Source organism: Lepisma saccharinum, chromosome 3, assembly GCF_977018435.1.
Source record: "Lepisma saccharinum chromosome 3, izLepSacc3.1, whole genome shotgun sequence".
In the NCBI taxonomy this organism is placed as follows: domain Eukaryota; kingdom Metazoa; phylum Arthropoda; class Insecta; order Zygentoma; family Lepismatidae; genus Lepisma; species Lepisma saccharinum.
Genome location: NC_139231.1, coordinates 75,877,191 through 75,896,142, shown reverse-complemented (window position 1 = coordinate 75,896,142; position 18,952 = coordinate 75,877,191). Strand labels below are relative to the sequence as shown.

Below are 18,952 nucleotides of genomic sequence, written 5' to 3'. Positions count from 1 at the left end.
TACAGTCTTTTTGTAATTTCAAAATACATAGCTTCATGTGACATAGTCTTTGATAATTGAGCAAATATTTCGCAATAAAACCATTACAATTATACAATAGTTGCTTTTTTACTACAGCATGTTCCAAACAGAACAGATATATGGTGCTTTTTTCTGGAAAAAAAAGGTTCCGGTACACTTCAAGTTCATTGTTATTGTTACCGTGCTCATCATAAGAAATACTCAAAATATTGTGCTATTTCATAAAATGATCGTGCACAGTGGCGGCGATTGGGTTCCAAAATTGGGTGCCATAACAGGAGGGAGGGGAAGGACAGTTTATACTGTAACACAGGATGTGGGAGTGAACCATCGACAAAATTTGACGCCGTGTCAAGACAAACTACTTTTTTTATATACTTGAAGCCTTATTTCGTCGATCTCTGTCACAGACGTTAGTATAACGAGATCACGTCAGCAGAGAAGCCGACAGTATGCAACCCCAAAGCAAAAAGCTTCATTCCCACAGTGGTGGGCACTGTGAGTTTTGCCGAATTTGTGCAAAAAAGGGTTGATTTGAGAAATACAAGACGTGTCTTTCTTTTTCACCTGTCCATTTTGGAATGTGAATTACACCTTTTAGTTCAAATCATGCATTATTTTATTTCCTATTGAGGGTATAGCTCATGAATGTAAAACGCCTGCAGAGGATAGTAAAATGTTTTAGAAAGCGCCTTTCTGGTTTAAAAACACATCTTTTTTGTCCTCTTTTTTTAGCCTTTTGGAATCCTGGTTCAAATTTTATTTCCCTGACATAATATATCGGAACCGCAAAGTCCTGGAGCGCGTCGAACGACCCTAAAGGCAGCCCCGCAACTACCTGTTTTTTTATCTGGTAAATACACAGAAATTCATAGAAATTATTATATTTTGTTGCAATTTTCATCCATCGTAATGGCGCAAACAAGATTCTCTGAAAGATTGTAGGGGAAACTTTAATGTGTGGGTGTGTGTTGCAACGTAAAAATCAATATTTTGAATTTCGAAAACCATATGAATATATTCATTCAGGGTCTGCTGACCCGATAGCGTTGTGACTAATGCTGTCGCCTTGTAATCAAGATGTCCCGCGTTCGATTCCCGATGGAAGCACATTACAATGGTTCGGATCGCATTTACGTAAACTATACACTTTGTCAAAATAATGTTATATAGCCTACATGTATCGATAAATCTTCTACAGTTTCCAGATAAAAAACGCACATTTTTCATGACCAGAACTTCATAGGCCAATCACCCCCTCCCACTCTTTCTGTCACATCACATACACACACACACGTACGCAACATTTAGCCGTTCGTGCATGACTTTGACCGGTAAATCGAAACAAAAACATCTCTCTTTTTACCTCAAACATGGAATTTCGAAAGGTTTGGATAACTCTATAGTAATACGCTGTATTGGAAACGCAAGAACTTCCAGTTTGCATTCTTAATAACATTTCGTTCAAAAGCTAACACAAAATATATGCATACAGGCCTTGAGCCAGGCAAGTTGTCGGTACCACTCGGAGGACGGGTTCTAATATGATTTTTTGGTAAGGTTGGGTTGCCTAGATTGATTGATTGATTGAATTGTTGTTTTAAGTCCACTTTATGCACAGAAAGGCTAATCGGGACTGGACCTACAGTTTAAAGTGGGATCCGAACCACTGTGCCATGTGCCTCCACCGGGTATCGAACCCGGGACCCCTTGGTTACAAGGCGACGACGCTACCACTGCGGGGGTTGCCTAGAGATAGAAAATATGTGACAGCATGTCATAACTCTTTGCCTTTTGTGTTATCACTCCACTTCCCAGATAACCTTAATGTAAATGGAAAGTTTTGATGATTTTTAATATTTTGACTTTTACTATTAGAAATGACAATTACAGTAATGTTGATCTAAATTAATAATAATGATGATAATAATTAAGATTATAATAACAACACTAATTAAAATATGTATATATTTTAATAATTTAATTGACAATTTGGATGGTATTAAACACTGGAGTCAGTTGGCTATTTGCCCATCATTAATGCCGATATCTCTGAAATAACAACTGAAGTTCGCAGCTGTGAGAATGACAGTAGCAGTCCAAGGACAGTGTAAGAGTTCATTGAGGAACGTGGGCAAGTGGTATAATGCCTCTAAATTGCGATTTACCTGAATCAATGGCGTGGAGAGTCATAGGAAGGATGGAAGCTGGACAGACAACGAGAGGTATCTGTAGCCCTTGGAGTGTCTCATAATGCCGTTTCTCGTCTGTAGATTCGGTTCCAAACAACGAGAAATGTGCGATGAAGGCAACGTCAAGGCCGTCCGTGATCAACAACAGCAAGAGACAACAGGTATCGATTGTTAACAACCGATTTAACAAACGACAGAATGCAACGAAGCTATAACATGCTATTCTCACAGCAATAGGGTGCAGATGTCATCTCAAACTGTCTGCAATCGCCTTCTTAAAGATGACCTCTCTCTCTCTCTCTCTCTCTCTCTCTCTCTCTCTCTCCATATAGACTCATGGCGTGTGTTCCATCACCGTACAGCTTTCAATCCGTAGAAACTTGGCTGAGGAACATCGCAATTAGGGGCACAACGAATGGGGTTGAGCTGTGTTCTCCTATGAGTCGCGGTTCAACCTCCAGCCTTACAATAGACGTGCCTAATCTGGAGGATATGTGGAACACGCTATAACCCTGCTTTTGTGCAAGAAACATTCTAAAATGGAGGGGGTGGAATGATCTTGTGGGTTGGAATCAAAATTGTGGGACGTACGGACATCCACGTCATCCAAAATGGCGGTTTGACGGCCCATAGATATGGAGACGAGAACCTCAGACCTCTTGCCATGCCGTGCGCAGATGCAATAGACGATCGTTTCCTTTTCATCGGCGATAATGCTCGTCTTCACAGAGTTCTGTTAGTGCACAACGTGCCAGAGGACGAGGAAATAGTGAGTATGGAGTGGCCACCGTGATTACTCGACTTAAATCTCATAGAGAATGTTTGGGATGCACTTGGCAGACGCATTCTAGGTAGGATGGCACCTCCCTCAACTCTTCCAGAGCTGAAATTGCTCAAAGTGAAGAGTAGCGAGGAATCCTCCAAGCTCTCATCGATCACCTCATCGAGTCCATGCCACACATATGTGCAGCGGTGTTGGCCGTTCCAGATCACCCACCATACTAGGGGTGAGTTTCTGCTGTGACTATGTCCGTTTCTGAACTGTTCTATTCGTACACACATTGCTCTGTAGTGACGCACATCATGTGAGCGTTGGTTCAAGCGACTGTAGGGTCATTTTGTTACCTGTACTAATCCCTACTCTACTGTATCTGTTCTTTGAATGTTCTTTCAGTTGCATAAACATCGGCTGTACATGGTTTTCGTCTAGTTCTTTCTGTTCCTCTATTGATCCAAGAAGAAGGCGGTGTATAGTTATGGCAGGTCAATTATCAGGCAATACACTATTTGGTCGAATTATTGTGACAGCACAGAATCGGAATCTTCAAATGGGCTTTCTCTTAGAACCATTATCATGGGCTTCAGAGACATACTTTCAGAAATATGTTATTCCCCCTGAGGAAATATCTGGAAATTCAGGCATGGCAATTGATGGTATGGCTCTTATTCAGAGAGTAAAAGAAGAGGAGTCAAACTTTGGTGAGGTCTATCTGCCTTGTCCATTGCTTTTCAGAAGGAATTACTAGTCCAAGAATAGATGCCTGTCTGATACGTACGAGACGTCTATAAAGAACACCGAAAGGATAATCACATGGGAAGAACTCGGGCATCAGTCACAGAGCATCTCATCTTCCCAGATTGTCAGAAAGTAAGGAAATTCCTAAGTCACGTAATGAATAAAACAACTCTAATTGCATTTCTTGTTAACAAATGTAGGAAACCAGAGCATTTTGTAAATCTTTTGAATAAAACACATCGCGAACTGTGGAGATAAATGATGGAACATCACATCTGAAGAAAGCCCCAAAGTGCTCAATCTCAACAGTAAACCTGAAGAAGAGATAGTAATTTGTTGGTGAATACTACCGCTGCTAATGAGGGTTGTGAAGCGGTAATGAGAGGCTCAGATGACACAGATCTGTGTATTGTGTGTTTGAGATTCCATGAAAGAATCATGGTTAAATTATTTCTGAAATATAGTACTAAAATACCCATGTGGGTTCTTGACATTAAGAAAATAGCTTCAATTCTTATTAAAAATGTTCGTCGAGATATGATGAGTCTCCATATGCATTTGCAGGAAAAGGAAAAGTAAGTGCATCCATCCTTCCTGCCAACAGACAAACACAGGAAATATTTTCGCACCCTCGGAGATGAATGGGATCCAGGCCCGTAGCCAGAATTCATCTCCAGGGGGTTCTCACGGGTTATCAGGGGAGGGGGGCTTTGTAAATGAAGTCAATTTTTCAAAAGTTTAACAGTGTTAAATGAAGGTAAATTATGTGTGTGATGGGGAGGCGGTCATTTAGTTACATAAAGTTTAGAAATATCACACAAATACATTACTACATTTTTCTATATCTTTTAAAATATCACTTGAAGTATTAATTGGCTGCTACTGAAATCATCCCTTACTACACACTCCATACTACGTTTGATGATACAGATATTTATATCACCCAAGAAAAGATGGACAACATTCAATCATAGTGCCTAGCGTACATTCCACTCGCCGACCGAAACAATAAAACTCCCCTTCGTTCCCAAAACTTGGAAGCTGTTAACCTTTGACACAGATGCGGAGGGAATTTGCATAACGACATCAAAGTCACAGATTTCTGTATAAATGGGAGATCGCAACAGGACGAAGGTACAGACAGAAACTTTCTGAAGTCTAGAGAGAAGAATTTCCTAAATACTTGCCGGTACTTAAGACTTCTTATAAATAAGATGAACAATGTAATAGCTGCTGTTCATGCACCCTGAATTTATCTTTTACCAAAGTTGTGAGCAAAATAATTTCTGCTGTCTACATTTTCACTTTTCACTGCAAACAAATTACACAAATAGTTTTACTTAATGTCAAAGGAGGGGGATGACCTCAGTGCCAGGGGGGCTGAGCTCCCCTGGCTCCTGCCTGGCTACGGGCCTGATGGGATCTCAATGAAATAGTAATGGGCAAACTGTAGTTCTCGTGCTTACATATGCTTCAAAATCTTCCGTACATTGTGTGAATGACATGTCGTCTATTCTCTACAAAGAAGGGTGAGATAGACATTTATCAACTTGCAACAAACATGCCAAACGTGCAATTATCAATCCGCTATAAACAAGAGATGTCTTCTGAATGATCCATGTACACCTAGACCAATGAGAGAAGGTGGACATTGAAACAAAACACGGTGGAGCAGAGGAGCTGGTAATGGATCGGATGGAATGGCAGCCAGCATCTTAAACTCTGTTAGATCTACTAGCTTGCAGCTCCATTCATTAGAAACTGTCTCCCCGATGGTGCAGTGGTAGCATCACCGCCTTGTAATGAAGGGGCCCCAGGTTCGATACTCGGTAGACACAGATGGTGGTTCGGATCCCATTTTAAACTGTAGGTCCAGTCCCAATTAGGCTTACTGTGCATAAAGTGGACTTTAAACACCAAATCAATCAATCAACCAATCCATTAGAAACTACAAACTGCCAACGTGAGTGTCTGTCAAAATAACATCAGGTGCACTGACAAGTGCAGACTACCCACATGTGATAACACTGGTCTACAAAAAAAATATTTGTGAATGTTACAAGAACAAAACAAGCTGTTTCTAGAAGTTGCTGAGCCCCTGAATGCAGATCTGATTTCAGAATTTCTCCATCGGGCTCAGATTTCCTGTAAAAATGTTTTTTGTATTTTCCTACCTCAGCCTATGTTCTATATGTATTGGTCGAAAGGACTCGCTTTCACAGAAGTGCTACAAACGTAAAATGTAATAAATCTGTATCAGTATACAAAGGAATGAAGTAAATAAGTAACATGAAAGTGTAGAAACATACCTAAAAATGTTTCCTTCCCGATTTCCTACGAAACTTTGCCTCAGGAACATCTCTTCGTAAGGTCCAGCAGTAGTCGGACAGCATTGCGGCACTCCATTTGCCTTGATACCGCTTTTCCATTAGAGCAATGTCTTGGTGAAACCGTTCACCGTGTTCGTCACTAACGGCACCAAGATTAGTTGGGAAGAAGTCCAGGTGATCATTCAAGAAATGTAATTTTAGAGACATGTTGCATCCCATACGTTGGTATGATTTAATTAGTCCATGTACAATATCGCGATACTTCTCTGCTTTATGGTTGCCTAAAAAGTTTTTACATACACTTGTAAAAGACAACCATGCCATTTTTTCAACATCTGTTAATTGTTGAATGAAATTCTCGTCATTCATCAATTCCCTTATTTGAGGCCCTACAAATATTCCTTCTTTAATTTTGGCATCGCTGATTCTTGGGAATTTCTGTTGCAAGTACATGAATCCACGTGAAGTTATGTCCATGGCTTTCACAAAGTTTTTAATTAGTCCCAATTTTATGTGCAGAGGAGGGAGATACACATTTTTGGGGTCAACAAGATAAGTCTTCGCCACATTCTTCGTCCAGGCACTAATTCACTACGAAGAGGCCATTTTTTCCCACAATAGTGATTTTTTCTGTCTCTGCTGTCCCACTCGCATAAGAAGCAGCAATGCTTTGTGTACCCAAGCTGCATGCCAAGCAGAATTGCAATTACCTTCAGATCTCCGCATATATTCCATTTGTATTTCTCATATTGGATATTTGTCAGAAGCTGTTTCAAGTTCTCATACGTCTCCTTCATGTTAACAGCATGAGCAATTGGTACCGATGGGAATTTGTTTCCATTATGGAGAAGTACAGCTTTCATACTAACTTTGCTGGAATCGATGAAAAGACGCCAATCGTGTGAACTGTATTCATGGCCAAGACAATCCATAACGGATGAGATGTCATTACAAAAAACCATGTCTCCTTCGGGGGAGAAATATTCTGAGAAAATAGTATGGAGGTCACGAAAAAAACACACTTTCGTATCGCAAGCGAGGAGATTCCAACCTTTCAGTCGCGAAGCTAAAAGTTCAGACTGTTGCTTAGACAAATTTAAATCCCGCGTAAGGTCGTTCAGATCCCCTTGTGACAATAAGTGTGGCTCCATTGATGAACCGGACACTTTAAATGTTGGGTCGGCAGTTTCATCACCTCTTGCACTTTCTTCCCCGTGTTGGTCACGACAATCATCTTCATTCACAGTCACATTCTCAGGAGGCTTTGGTACCGGCAATTCTTCATTGTGACATACAGGTCTCATGGCTGATAGTAAATTTGGGTACTGCACAGTGTTCCTTGTTTTCGACGTGATTCCAGCTATTTTGGTCAGGCAGAAATAACAGTCTGTTGTGTGATCTGATGGTTCCCTCCAAACCATGGGAACAGCAAACGACATGTGACGTGATCCTTTTAACCAGCTTGTCAGAAGTGTAACACAGGTCAAACAGCATATGTGGGGGGCCCATGTTTTGTCCTGGTCCCCAACTTTACACCCAAAATAAAGTTCATAGCACTTCTTTATAAGAGGGGTAATTCGTCGCTTTTGTGACTTAAATGTCAACTCTCCACATATATAACAAAACGAATTGGGGCTATTTACGCAGGTACGAGGCATTTTCTTATGCACTAACACTACACACTACTTCTGAAACTTCGAATCACAACCTAAATCAAAGGCAGTCACTTCCCACTCTGTCAGAACTCACAATGCTGAGACGCACGTGACAACAAACAATACTGCAATTCTACGTGTTCGGGCATGACTCATCGACAGTGTTGCCATGCCTCTCTCTTATTTATGATTTGGTTTGTTGCAATTGGAGGAAGGTCCCTGGCCTTAGGAACGTGCTGGTCGTTCTATGGTCATATAATGACTGTTATTCAACAATATATGTAGAGTAAATATAGGTTAAGCCACAGCCCAATAGGCAGAATTTTCATGAATTGCATTAGGTACAGGTTAGTGTGTAACAAAAAAACTGAGCCCGATAGGAAAAAACTGATTTCATTTTCGAATTCAGCACCATCGACTTACCTTAGAACACCATTCACATTCCTTGTAACAAATTTCATGTTGACCAGTAATCAATGAGTGATGACACCTATTCAGAAGATGATGATGAATATAAATAATAAATCTTGTTTAAGTTAAATTCATATTTAAGATTTAGCCACTATTATTATTGAACATTGTAAGTAAAAGTTATGCATTTAATCTGTCAGTATATAGGGGAAAGTGGGGGAATTGCGACCACCTAAGGGAGATTTTAAAAATCTCAAAAACTGTACGCAGTGAAACAAAAAGAAAATGTGGGCCTGAAAAAGCAATGTTTGTAGTACATCTCTGCGTATTACTTTGCTCCCTGTCGTTAATAGTTATCTCTGTAAACGTCAAAAAGTAACAATGTGCGTGTGAGCGCAATTGCCCTATTAGTAATCAGTAATCATCCTAACAGTAAATCAATACCATTTTTGTACTATACAGAAACTATATCTTTAAGTACTTATATTTATTAATATGCAGATACAAATTAAATTGAGCACAATTTTACACAAAAATGCACACATGGGACGCTTATTATGAGAAACGTCTTTGCACCCTTCATGTTCCCATCACAATGAGCGTCATTACCCGATAGGCGCCATATTATGTTCTTTGTTTCTCGTCTCATGAAGAACCTCAAATGTTTACTTTATAATAATTAAGAAATAAACAGGAGATACTATTATTATATCTGTAAAATTTTCAATACTCTAGCTTAAACGTTCCGTCTACTTACCTTGCACTTTTTCCTTCCCAATTTTATAACAAAATATGACGAATTCGTTTTTCGCACCCTGTTTCTTAAAAGTCAACTCCACATGTGCCGCCTTTTGTTTGGTGCCTCGTAGTACTGGGTTCTAGATGTTAGCACGGGTTACTCTTCAATAACACCCTCCGTAACGACTACAGAGGGGTGAGCGCCATTGCCCGCTGAGCGCCATTCCCCCACCTTCCCCTAAGCAATATAATAAAGTTTTATTATTATTATAAGGATTTTATTAATATTATTACACTTAATAGTTATAATTATTATAAAATAACATTGAATTTAATAAGTCTAATGAAATTAAATTTATTGAAATAGTGTGATCGATTTATATGCTTTTTATAAAAATATGAAAAACCATTATTTTTCGGCTATGGTTAATAATTCAATAATATTATATAAAAAGCAAAGAGTTATGAGATGCTATCACACATTTTCCAGTTCCAGGAATCCACACCTTGAAAAAAAAATCATATGAGAACTCATCCCCCCCCGAGTGGTACTGATCGCCTAAATTTCAGGTCCTGGCTCACGGACTAATATACATACAACCTACCTTTCAAAGTCGAAACGCAAAACGATCGATACAACATTGAAGCTGAAAACGACAATTGTCGTATCAACAAGGTTTCAAAACATACATGTATACAGCTTGTCTTCCTTCTAACACACACAGCTTTAAGCACATCACATCCTCAAAATTACCATCCCTAATTTCAGAAACATGCGATCATATACATATTCCAAAGTAACTTGTCTTTCTGAATGATGTAGACCTCCGACTTTAAAGCATTAAAACCTTTCCTATGTGACTGACGGAAGGTACTATAGTTCTGTAGATGCACGGAGTCAAAGGAAAGTGACCCTTGTTGACTAGGCTGTACGTTCTTCATACCACGCAACGCCAAAGTGCAACCTCGTACTTATTTTACGTCGCTTTTTCTGTCACATTTGGCTAATTGCAACGATAGGGACGAATAATGATCACGTGAAAAATACGCTCGCAAAAAAAAGATCAGAACCTGGTGAGTATGAGTCGACCACTCAACGTGATTGGCCACTGAAGCGGTTGTTGACGTTGAGCTGTAGAAAAGTGGCGAAAAGTCGAAAAAAGAAAGTACCTACTGTACGAATGTAGTAACAACGATAATAAATTTGTAACATACCTTATTCCGGCACATTGCTTTCTGCGGTTGTATGCTGAATGGGGCCAAGCGTATTGTCCAAGTAGTTGGTTTTCATTTTTCACATTCCATACATACGTTACACATATAGCCTACACGTGCAAAGATACTTTCTTTGTATTTGACGGATGAATACAACCGATAGAAATATTCGAAACAATTTTCGCAGTCACTTGCACGTACGCCAGCTTGTCATGTCTTCGGTGTATCACGAAATGCCTGAAATTACGCTGCATGAATCTTGCATTTCGCTCGCAAGACGATATCACACAGTTTAGACCTTTCATTCATTATAAATACCACTTCAAATGCAACAGAATCACTTATAAACATTGTGTACTACACCGTCTGTCTCACACCCACACGCAAGCACTATGCAATGAATACTTACAAGAATTTACCCACAGGTGTCGCTACTTGTAATAGTGATAGGCTCTCTAAAGCCAGAAAGCAGCTGCGATAGGACTCGATCCACTGACCACGCGTCACACAACCAAAAAAAAAAAAACGCTGTGGCAGGTCTTGGCCCTTAAAGAGCTGTTGCACCATGGAATTTAGTTTTAAATAAACAAATGAACTTTGTGAGTTGAAGAAGGTTTCATTATCAATCTAGGCTGTGTTCGGGAGAGGGATAAGTGTGTGTGTCGATTTGTGGAGAAGCACTGTGCGATTTATAAAATGGGAAACATCTTTACTACGTAATTATCTACGAACTTCGTACTGCGGTCACGTGGATACTTTATAGCTACGCCCGAAAACACAACATCGCAATGGGCCTGGTCAAAGCAAACTATTGTAGGTGGCAGCAGCCCTGTTGTTCCCCACGCTTTTGATCGGCAATTGTTCTCCCATTTAAATACATGGGGAATTTGATGCCGAACGTGCTGCTATTACATTAAATTGCAAGTTTAATATCATCTTAACCTCAGAAATGATGTCTGAACATGATAGTTGAATAATCAGTGCTGTAAAAATAAGGCTTTTGAAAATACGATCGTCAACAACAGAAAAGATATCGGAACTCAAAAGAGCCTTAAAATTTGCACAGCGCTTTTTTACGTCACTAGCAATTTTCACAATTTAAGTGACCTATTGTTGTGAATCCGGTAAAGAATAATGCATAATAATTCTGCGCGACTGTACTTTTATTTTTATAGTTGTTTTTAATAACTGACTTTTTTTTCATGTGATATCATACTTTTCCACGTAGCTAGTAAATATGGTCCTTTGTTTTATATACACACATTTATCGTCAAGAATAGTTATTACAAAAAATATTTTTTCTTGTGTTTCATGTCTCGCAACCTCTAGGGCTATCTTATTTACAGGAATTATTATTTTAAAATTGTTGTTATCAAGAAAAAGAAAGAATATAAATAAATAAATAAATATAAACTATTTACGCAAATTTTGCATTAAAAACTCGCGTCTAAAATGGAATTCCCCATGCTCTACATTTTACCTAGGTAACATGTATGTGTGAAATACACACGCTTCTACAAAGCGAAATCCACACTGTTTTCGTACATTTTCATCTCTCGGAAATCTAAAATACCTAACAGCTCCTCCTTTAGTCTTACGGTTGTAGTTATTGCATCCGAACACAGCACAAGCCATTTTGAAGAAAACTCTCAGTAAAGAAAGAAACGTCTATTTCTTAGCGAGAGACAAAAATTCACTGCCAGATGTAGCGGGCGAAATCTCGAGTTGCTCACCAGTTGACGTCACAGCGGCCTCGGGGAACCCCCGGCGATGCGCATGAGCCTACCATGTATCTTAGTATCATGGCTTAGGGCAACCAAATGACGAACGAAATTATTTAGGGACACAACAGGGCTGGCGCCGCCACCGGAAAAGTTTGGCAATGAACAGCCCCATTGAACATACTCATCATAACCCCCTAGAATAACTTTGAGAAATCAAGTCACAAGACCTCGTAATACCATAGGAGCAAAAAGGACAATAGCAAGTGACAACGTAGGTAACATTTCCTGAAGAAAGTAAACGATATCAATCGATGTGTCGTAACACACACACACACACACACACACACATATATATATATATATATAAAAGTACTAGAACTCGGCACCTTTGGCCAGAAATCGCAATACAATAGGCGGTGTGAGCCAACGAAATAAAGACGACGACTATGTTGCAAGAAGGGCCATATTATTGGATATAAAATATTATTATGTTGCGAGCATTCTTTACACTGTGGTGAGAAAATGGCAGTGTTCAGTTGAGGAACATGTCTTTCTAGACATGATAATAATTAGTTTTTCTCTTGGCAAAAACTTGTAAAAAGTGCAAATTAAGAGCCAAGATGTTCGCGGCTTTATTTGCAACTTACTGGAAAAATTTTCAGGTAGTACTTAAATATGTACTTGCTTCTAGAGTAACTTCTCAGTGATGAAGTAACCAACTATGCTTCCAACATTGTAGATTTTAAAATAGAGTGGTTTCAAACGTCCAGATCCTATCATGGCTTGCCATTGCTATCAAACGTGTGGGAACAACATAGAACCGGTGAAATTGGCTAATGTCTACATGTTAGAAGTTCACGTGGAAAAGGTTTGCATAGACACGCAAATTGTACCAGAAACTTTCATTCACAACACTCCACATCCTCCAAATTTGAGTGTGTCTGTTGCATTTCTGGATTTTCCTCCATTGGAGATGTTTCAAGATGACTTTCGGAAGTACGAACATTTCACAAATGAAGAAGATATCGTGGTTTACTTCGACAATGGCAAATCCATTCTTTTCCCAATGACTGAAGATAATCTTTTGTCTGGTTTCAAAAAATCAGGAAAGAAGCTGTTTGTGACAGTGTTTCGAAGATTCGATACGCAGGGGCTTGGCTACAGGAAAGTTGCAAGTGCTGAAATACCAATAAAAAATCTAATTTATCATATTGCTTTGGAATCCGGCCCCAAAACCGACCAAGATATTCTTTCACAAAAGATGAAACAAGATTTTTACTTGAAATCAGAGTACAAGGAAGATATAGGCATCTTGAGCATGTTGATCCGCTTCACTTGTTTTGGAAAATGTTTACGCACTAAGTATCAAGTATTTCCGAAAACTGACACCTTTGCTTTTCGACGCAATTGTGAGGATGTATACAAGTGTACTTATAACGCTGCGTGGTTGAAAGAAATAGGAACATCTCAAAAGCTTGCTAAGACAGGTCTTCCTGCTCTTCAAATTCCAACAGTTCTTGTGCCCTTGCACAAAAGGCGTGATGTTACCAAAGATAAGGATAACAAGCAACAAACAACTGAATTTTCTTTATTCGAAGGCGTGTAATTCTATGTAATGTTGATGGAACTATAAGCCAGTTATAGCATTGAAAGTAGGCTTTTCCCTTAGTTTTAGCCAACAAGAAGATCCAATCACTCTGTAATAAAATTCTTGTTGCACATGAGCCAAATCAATAAAATTTAACTTAAAAAGAAAGGTCTCGTTTATCTTGTGTGAATCTAATGACATGTACAATGAAAAAAATTACACCTACGATTTTCACTTTCAAATCAAAAGTTAATTTTTGTTGAAACATTACCAATTCTACATGATAAACAAATCGTTAACATATTCATTCCATCATGGGGAAACCTAGTTTTGTTTTAACGAGAATAGTATAAATAAAATAGTTTCCCATTAATCCTATCAAGCTATACACGCCAGTCATAAAAAAAAATCATAACTAGTAGAGGCAGACAAGGGTGTCCGCAGGATTTTATCTCGGAGGGGGAGAAGGAAGATTGCACATCTTGCTCTTCAGTCATAAAAACCTACATTTTACCTTTTTATTATAATTGTTATTATTATTACTTTACAAATGAGAAAACTGAAATTAAATTGGAAATATCTTGGCGTGGCGTTGTATACCAGTTCAGACTCGAGTGTACTATTTATATAGAAACTGGATTCGCCTTTCCATAAACATATATCACTTTGTTGATGAACAGTTCTCTTCGTCTTTTGTAATTATTCACTGTGAACAGATATCAAACACAGGCCACTTAATCTGCTGTCTTCCATGGTATCTCTGATCTAGATGTTTTCCCACGCTGAAGAGTACCGGAAGAAAACAAAAAGTTATTCAAAATAGTGAATCGTCAAGTTCATATTCCGACTTCGGGAATTCATTTCCCGACTTTTCTGGATCGTCCCCCCTGAGATATCTGGAGACTTCTAGTTCAAACTTTGAAATTATAGCGTGAAAACATGGACATGTGTCGTGAAAGACAGCAGATTAACTGCCTATGCAATTTATATTAGTGTTGAGGATGCTTTGAGAAATCTCTTAACTGACCACTCCCCCCCCCCCCCGAGGAAAAATCCTGGACGCGGCCTTGGTGCACACCCTATGTCTCTTCAAATTACAGCCTGTATATCACAAAAAACAATATATTTGTAAATGTATCCCTATAATTTCACCATTCGAATTGCGTTCATGAACTTTCTCCAGATATCTCAGGGAGGGTAAATGTCCTCTTCCACCTCCCTTGCGGGCGCCCTTCAAGGCGGATTAATTTTCGCTAATAATGGCAATATTGAACAAAAACGCTTAAAATGTGCCCTTGAAAAGCCACTTATAATTTGCACAAATTCACAGAACCCTTGTTAGCATGTGCGGGATGGAATTCTTTTTAAATCTCATTGTTCCGGATGTGAAAAAATCACAATTTACTGTGAAATTCTAGAATACTGCATATTATTTCAACCCACAAGTAAGTGAGTGTAATTCCAGAATGAAAACTGACATTTCTAATGATTTGCAGACACTGGTAATGCAGAAAACATCGAGCATTGAGCACTTTAAAACACGATCGCTAGGATTCCCGAAAAGGCGGGAAATCATATCCTAAGGTTCGATTCGGGACGATAATTTCTTTCGCGATTCCAGTGCCAACATTTCGTTGTCCCTCACGACCCTACATTTTAAGACATCATAGAAAATGCATATAGATATTGGGCACCAGGAAAAAGAAGAAAAATACTCGAGCGCCATAGAGGAGCGGGCATATTCTCTGGAATGGTCATCTTAAATATTACCAAATAGCGCAAATTGACACAGGTGAATGTACACAATAATAGAAGCAAAAAAGTCTCAGTAAACATGGGTCCGCAAACGAGCCGTTTTCGAGATAATTGCGATTGTGTGGTTACAAGCAGGGCCGAATTAACCTATGGGCAACTGGGGCAATTGCCCCGGGCCCCCACCAAAAGGAAGCTGTGAAGGGCCTACAGCCAAAAAATCTTTTAAGCAGCTGGCTATGCTTGTGAAAAATTACATAAGAAGTTGTATGTTAAAAATAAAAACTTCAATATTGTCGTATGTCTACACTCTTCTGGATCCAATTGTAGCACAGCTCTCAGTCGATCAGTTTGTAGATATCTGAAGCTCAGTATACTTTATACCATGGATTGATTTGGCTGTGGTGTGGGAATAAGGCACACTTATTCAAACAATCAATTCTCAGATACGATTAAGATAATAAATAATCCTACGATGTACATAACTTTCTTTCGTTAATAACATCAAAATGAAAATTAGTGAAAAACAGGCTTCGTGCTGCCATGGAACAGGCTCGCTTATCCAATCTTTGTTTATTAAGCATTGAACATGAACTTCTTCGTGAATTGGACTTCGATGATAAAGTAGATGAATTTTCGGCGAAGAAGGCAAGCAAAGTGTGTCTACTATAAGTGTTAAGCCTTTGGGAATTTTCTTGAAGAATGTGTAGTTACTACAATTTCCACAATGAACCTGTCGGTAATTGTCCAGTAGATGGAGCGTGCATATGTAGTGACATATTTACTCTTAATTGTAAATAATATCATTTATAATAAATTATGTACGTAAGTACAGTCTACTGCTCAGTGCTCTGTTTCCGTCTGAACCCCCTTAGTATTTACTATGTATTGTGGTTACGGTGTTCACTCTTCATAATATCCTGTAGACATTTAGACGCAGAATTTTACTGCTGTTATAGAATTACAATTTTCGTCCTGTAACTTTATTTTACTGCGCTATTCTCCCTGCAAACCTATCTGCGATATATTCGATTGTGAATGACTACTGATTCTATATTGCATAACGAGTACTAATCTGTGTTATGAGAGTTGTTCAAAGTTGTTCACACGCTATCTCGGCCCAGAGCCAAAACGAACCCACTGTACAAATTTAAGCAGAAAGTACACGCCGGGACTGGCTCAGTTGGTGCAGTAATGACATGGTATGCCAGAGAACCAGGTTCTAGTCCTGGTCGAGCATGTGAATTTTTCGCTAACATTCCTGTGTAGTACGCCCTTGTGTGCATAAACGTAAGAACGAAATTCTCCCTCTATCTCATTAATTTAAATGTTGCAGTTTTGTACAGAGCGCCATCTTTCTCCGAATAAAGCACCAATTACCAAATCAAAAGTCCACAATGTGTACTGGTGGTGAATTGTAGTGCAATATTTCTACATGTGTGACAGGCCATTATCAAGCAAATTAAAATGTGTGCACCTGCAACAAACTTGTATGGTCTTAAAAGGCAAATTCGTATTTTTTGCACAGTTAGAGTGAACTTGCATCCAACTTGAAGGGTGAGGCAAGTTTTGCAAGATAAAATCGAATTTAGTGCGCACCTGCAGTTAACTTACATGCTATCTGGGAAGAGACTGCATGGCGGTAAGCGGCTCCACGTGGAAATCCGTTTCAGCCGGTGACATGAACTTCACGTGCACGTTTCGCAGTTTCCATGCTGGGCCTTTCAGGCAAGACTTCGGAAATTCCGACATCTCTTGAGTCTCCGCAAGTTCAGCTTTAGCAACATCTGTTTGGAGCTGCTGCAAAAACCTGTCGTTTTTCTATCTGGATGATCCTAACTTGCCCATTTTGCGGTGTCTGACTAGATGCGGCACTGCTATGTCAAGCTTCATCCAAGCGATGACTTTAAAATTACTCTCTCTCCATTATCTCTCTATCCACTCCCGACAGTAATTCCAACGGTTGGAATTCAGTATTAGAGTTGAAAATAAATACCAAAAAATGGTTGAATTGGTACAACCATCAACGGCCTTGCTGTCCATCTGAGTGGAGGAACTGTCTGCTGGAATGTGGGGCAGACACCAGCGGAAGCACTCGCTGTCGTGCCTTGTAGGTTTCTCACCTGCTCTTTACAAGACTCTCGATCGACTGGTACTCTTCCTCTGGAACACGCTTTTGTCCAACAGGTGGGAGAACAACATCTTGCAACCAATGCACCGATACACACACCAACCACATCATAGCTCCAACCAATGAATGACGATTGTCTGCAGCGGATCTTGCTTCTGGTCGCAGATACATCTTAGCAGGGGTTCCTGTGCGTGTTCCATTCCTGCTGTGACCCCAAAAGGTGATCCTAATGTTGGGATGATGCAGGACAGGGTAAGTCGTTCTTCACAAACACACTACATTGTTCTATTGTGTGGTTTTCTTCTGCAACCTTGTCGGGGGTATTCAAAATGTACATCACTTACACAAACATCACTATTTTCAAATTCTTCACGAACGTTCACAAGAAGACAGTTATTTTCACTTACAACGGTTTCGTTGCCATTAAGTATACATTTTTCCTTTCATAAAGGACAGAACTGTCTGCTGGGTCCCGGGTTCGATACCCGGTGGAGGCACAAGTGGTTCGGATCCCACTTTAAACTGTAGGTCCAGTCCCGATTAGCCTTACTGTGCATAAAGTGGACTTAAAACACCAACTCAAAGAACTGTCTGCTGCTGCCCGAACTTGGAACAACAAGTGTAACTTGATGCTGGATTCCCTGAAGAGAAAACTATGAAGCGAGAGTAATACAGATGACTCAAGAAATAAGCTGACTGCCAGGGACGTCGGAACTTATTCAAGAGTGGAGGGGGGGGGCAGGTTTTCCAATTAACCAAACGATTTTTGAAATCTCTCTTCAGATGTAGGCTGTAGAGGAAAAAATTTCCTCCGCCCCTAGGACATCTTACTTCTTTTCTACATGCTGACCTCCGTGACATAGTGGTTATTGCAGCGCGCTTCGAAGCCAGGGATTCCGGGTTCGAATCCCGGCCTGGGCATAGGTGTTATTTGTGAATGTCCTTTCATCAATTTCAACATGTCATCACTCATTCTCATCTTCGCGATTAGCCAAAAGTGGCAGAAAAGCGAATTAAAATAAACTAAATCAGTCAATGAATAAATTAGTTCTTTTCATCACAAAGTGTGTGAAGACCTCAACCGCTATAAATTTAATCGTTTAGGTAAAATTAAGAGTTCCTATGAAATTTACTGTGCTATTAAAGAAAACCGATATACAGGCAAATATCGCGTATGGTAGTGTTAGAAAAAATAAATGAAGTGACAAAAATTTGATTTGAAGTCAACATTATACACAGGGATTCAACGTAGCTGGATCTATGAAGTTTTTCGTAACGAACCGTTCCAGGAGTAAAACTGTGGTGTTTCTTCACACACACCAAAGTATGCAGCATTAAAAACCAAGAGCGTGAAGAAGGGATGATTGGTACGGTACTTCGTCTCGTCCCTATCTGTCCTTCAACACAGAAAACATAAATTAGGCAATAAAATGCAAGGAGAGAAGCACAACTCACCAGTCTACTGCTTCTATATCAGGCGACTGACATCTGTGCAGTGATCTTCCGACGTGACTTTTCCAATATTTTGGGTCGTTCAAAATGCAGCTATTCTCTGGACCAAAAGAGAAGGGGAGGAGGAACTGAATTTTCAAGAATATGCTGTCTGAGGCGGGTACTCTTTTTCGTACGGTCAATGACCTTGATTGCGGGGGTTCCTAACGAGAAATTATTTGCAAGAA

The 18,952-nt window shown here is 39.5% G+C and overlaps 1 long non-coding RNA gene across 1 annotated transcript in view; it reads right to left on the bottom strand.

Annotated features, from left to right (window-relative positions):
- The window catches only part of LOC145985166 (uncharacterized), a 252,061-nt gene extending 241,610 nt beyond the window's left edge, over nt 1-10,451 (bottom strand). The window contains exon 1 of the long non-coding RNA XR_014441402.1: nt 10,079-10,451. This is a non-coding gene — a long non-coding RNA (uncharacterized LOC145985166). The remainder of the gene's footprint in view (nt 1-10,078) is intronic.
- Between the last annotated feature and the right edge of the window lie 8,501 nt (nt 10,452-18,952).